This window comes from Borostomias antarcticus, assembly GCF_949987555.1.
Source record: "Borostomias antarcticus genome assembly, chromosome: 5".
Taxonomy (NCBI): domain Eukaryota; kingdom Metazoa; phylum Chordata; class Actinopteri; order Stomiiformes; family Stomiidae; genus Borostomias; species Borostomias antarcticus.
The window spans coordinates 31,949,498-31,953,746 of record NC_140238.1 but is presented as its reverse complement, the minus strand read 5'-3'; the positions used below and the strand labels follow the sequence as shown (position 1 = coordinate 31,953,746).

Genomic DNA, 4,249 nt, shown 5'->3' with positions numbered 1-4,249 from the left:
AGTGTGTGACGGAAAGGGTCTCATTGTGTTGGGGGGGAAGGGGGTTGAAATGACCGGAAGGGCATGGACACAGAGAGCATGAGCCAACAACCCCCCCCCCCCCCCCCAACAACCCCCACCCCAACCCCACCGGAAACCAACCTAGCCTTCCATCCTGAACACTCACTCATATAAACACCACCTTCCATACTGTAGTACCTGCCCGCCCTAAACAAACACACACACTCCGCCCCCAATCCAACGCGGGGGCGGGGGGGGCTCATATCACCCAGTATTACTGTGTGTGTTGTGCGCAACATCGCCTACGGCTGGTCCGAGTCAGATTTTACCCGCCTGGCGTTTGATTAGTGCGGCCCTAAGCCGCCACCGGTATCGACTGTATCCACATTTCACCAACACTTCTGAGCACCTCACTCAAATTATCAAGCCGCTAAAAGATCCACGGACATGCCCAGGTGTCCACATCATCACCACGTAGGGAGAGGGAGAGAGAGAGGGAGGGAGAGAGAGAGAGAGAGGGAGAGAGAGAGAGAGAGAGAGAGAGAGAGAGAGAGAGAGAGAGAGGGAGAGAGAGAGAGAGAGAGAGAGAGAGAGGAGGGAGAGAGAGAAAGAGAGAGTCCAGGTGTGTTCTTCAAGCGGCACGCAGTAGAGGAATGAGTGTACAGTGTCGACAAGATGAACGCGCCGCGTTCGGAAACACGACCCCCGCGTTCCCTAAATGGAAGGAATGTATAAATAATAGGATTTGCGGGAATGTGTGTTTTAGTGCCGTCGCGCATAATTATACCCTCCTAACAGGAGAGCAGCCCTTTCAACCTGCACATGCATAACGCTACACAGCTGACAAGAGGCCAGGGGCCGAGGCTTCTGGAGATAAAACAGTCTGGTTCATCGGGGGATTGCTAATCTGTCGGAAGGAAACTAGTGGCCGTCTCTCGCGGTTCGAACACTGACAGCAGGCTGCAGCAGATGCTGTCCGGGGGGACGTCTGCTCCGAGGGGGTTGAAACAAGAATCCCAATATCTGGTTAATACAACTCCAGCAGAGCAGAGCACGGGAGGGCCCAGAGCACAGGAGGGCCCAGAGAGAGAGAGAGAGGACCCCCCATGGAGCTCAGCTGCCAAGCTGTCCAGCGGTAAACAAGCAAGCAAGTCCCCACGGATATGAGATCGGGTTTCAGACCAGCAAAGAAGCGCTCTGGACTGGGGGTGGGGGGTGATGCTTTTTCACTGTCCAGCACCATCCTGGTATCAGCTCCATCAGAACGTTTACAAGTGAGGGGGGGGGGGGGGGGGGGCTGAATAAACAAACTCTGTGGCTTATGTTACAAACCCACAGCTAACAAACAATGCATTTCATTGGCTAAGACTAGAAAACAATGAAAGTAAACAAGAAAACCACAGGAACAAACACCGCATTCACACAGCGACATCCGAGACACCCTTGGAATCCAATGTTGGGATTTACAAAGGTTGCGGCAATGAACTAATGAACTCCAAGGCTGGCTGCTTTTCAAGCTAGCTTCAAGCTAGTTTCTAGCTAGCTAGACCCACTCGGTGCCAAGGTGAAGAGTGCACTATTTAGAGAGAGAGCCGAACAAAACGCATATTGTAACTGTTTGACGACCAGATATGACAGAGTGATCCATTTTTATACTTCAAAGAAACCACAGTGCTAACTATCAAATATTTCTTTATAAGCATCCTTCCACTCACCGTCACTGGACACATTCCAAGGGGAAAAAAACCCAAAACAGTTTATACTGGATTTTCCTGGAAGCAGAGGCTAGACACACACACACACACACACACACACACACACCTAAACAGGCACTACTGACATGTTCCAACACAGCTCAACCAAGGACACATCCACACCCAGAAACGGGAGCCTACAGTAGGATACTCTACTATACTAAACTATGGTTCAGCGACAATGAAACGCTTTATGAGATTAATAATCCTAGAGGCGACTGGTGAGGTGACAAACTAAAGCCTTACTGATTCTGAATTTAGGATGCAAATGATTGATCTATCCATTTGTGAAATCAAATCAGCAAATCACACGCTCATCGATTACTTTCCAACTCTGTTTTTTCCACCGGACTCACATATCCTCTTCCCAAAGTGGCCTCTGAGCATGTTAACGTGTCTTCAATGTTAGTGCACAATAACAGAGCACTTGTTGTGCTGTTTGAGTGTTTGGATGGTGGGGTGGGGGGGGGTCTTTCACCTTCACAACTGTCCCTTACTGGCAAACAAAAATGCATTCCTTCTCTGAGAGAAGGAGAGAGGGAGCTTAGGAGGGAGTAAGTGAGAGAGAGAGAGAGAGAGAGAGAGAGAGAGAGAGAGAGAGAGAAAGAGATACCAGTTGCTGAAGCCTTTCGAGGACTATTCTTCTCCAGTATTTGCTGAGTCATCAAGATAATCCATCCAGGTGCACTTAGAGTGCAAGATCTCACAAGGCTCTCACTCTCTTTTGTTCTGACAATACAGGTTAAATTTATCCCCCAAAGTAGCCCATTGATAGCTGGGTCCTCTACGCAAACAACAGCTGGTTAACTCTCCGTCAGTGTGGCTGGTGGTCCATCCTACGGGGCTGGTGGTGTGAAGGGAGCTAGCAGTGAATGAGCTCATCACGTGCCAAGATGGCAGCCATGCCAAGTGGCACCGATCGGGTTGCCAAGACAACAGGCCAGGCTCCCTGGATGTATGGGTAATGAGCTGGGCAAATGGGACCCATGTAGACCTGGTCCCCAAAATGTGTGTGTGTGTGTGTGTGTGTGTGTGTGTGTGTGTGTGTGTGTGTGTGTGTGTGTGTGTGTGAGTGAGTGAGTGAGTGAGTGAGTGAGTGAGTGAGTGAGTGAGTGAGTGAGAGAGAGAGAGAGAGAGGAGAGATAGGGAGGGGAGAGGAGAGGGAGAGAGAGATAGAGAGAGAGGAGAGAGAGAGAGAGAGAGAGGGAGAGGAGAGAGAGAGGGAGAGGAGAGAGAGAGGGAGAGGAGAGATAGCTCTCTCTGGAGTGGACAGTGTGACTCAACATACCAAACAGTCAACCAGAAGTTTCACTGATAACTCTTGGTTAATCATAAATTATGAGATGATCCAGAACTCACTGGGTTTTTGGAAGTGGCAACGCCATGTTTTAGGACAACATCAAACGAATACGGAAAACTTAATCAGAAACGTTAGATCTAAAGCGGCATCAAAAACAAACGGCAACAAAAATGGCAACATAAGCTGTAGCTTACATATCTATAAATGTAAATATAGAAGCCTAAATATGAAAATGTTAACTCGGCTTACCTTTGCAAAATTGTAGCATTAATGAATTGTGTTAATGGCTGGTAGGCTAGCAGTGCGCGAGGCATTACATTTTTGAGCATATAGACGCACAGATCTATCCATAAGATTAATTATATCTTAATTTAGAAAAAGACAATTGGACGTAGCAATTAGCTTTGTTTTAGCACTGCACTAGTTCGGTAAAGTCAGTAGACTGCATGGATTTCTGGCAGGGGAACAATAAGCAGACCAGCCGCTGATCACAAAGCGCCTTGCCAGCTTGCTCAGCACGCTGTCATCGAGCCGCGATGCGATGATCAAGCACAATTTCACTTGGCAACAAAATATAATTGTTGGATCTTTAGCTCGTATCTGGTGCGAATTGTTTGATGCGTGCGATCTAGCTGTATAAGAAGAACTCACCGAGTCAGCGTGCATCCCATTCATAAAGCCCCAGTAGGCTCGCCTCTTCCAGCTCCCGTGTAGCTCAAGCTGGTCCCCTGGTTCAGGCGAGGGTGCGCGCATCAAAAATCAACTAATCTTCTAGCCTATGATCCGCTCATCAGAGGCACCGGGCAGTCCAAACTCCTACCGACTTAAACTTGCCAACTTTATTTGTGAACTCTGCTCTGCCCTGGAAAAGTCTGTGTTTTTCAAACGCGTGCGACGAAACGGCGCATCCGTGTCCGCATCCTCTCTGCTGTTCTGGCCGGGCTGCTATGGGGCGCTGCTGCTGCGAGGGGCCACAGCTCCATTCACCCCCTTATCATTACAGAAGGTTGACTCTGGACCATGGCTTTGAACACGCCCCCCCTCACCCCCCGCTGACCCCTGAAACCTAGCCGACTGTCTGCATTTTTTTATTACAACAATTTTAGTATTTTATTTTTTTGTGTGACCACACAGAAGACCTTACGTCACAGAAAATGTGAACCAACAAGTTCATTCGTTGGGTGTTTACGTTGTG

At 48.8% G+C, this 4,249-nt stretch overlaps 1 protein-coding gene across 1 annotated transcript in view; it reads right to left on the bottom strand.

The window, feature by feature from the left end:
- Positions 1-3,978, bottom strand: part of LOC311309451 (cdc42 effector protein 4-like) — a 9,659-nt gene extending 5,681 nt beyond the window's left edge. Inside the window, exon 1 of the mRNA XM_084438748.1 lies at positions 3,706-3,978. The gene's annotated coding sequence lies outside the window, so the exon portion shown is untranslated. The remainder of the gene's footprint in view (positions 1-3,705) is intronic.
- Positions 3,979-4,249: the final 271 nt, after the last annotated feature.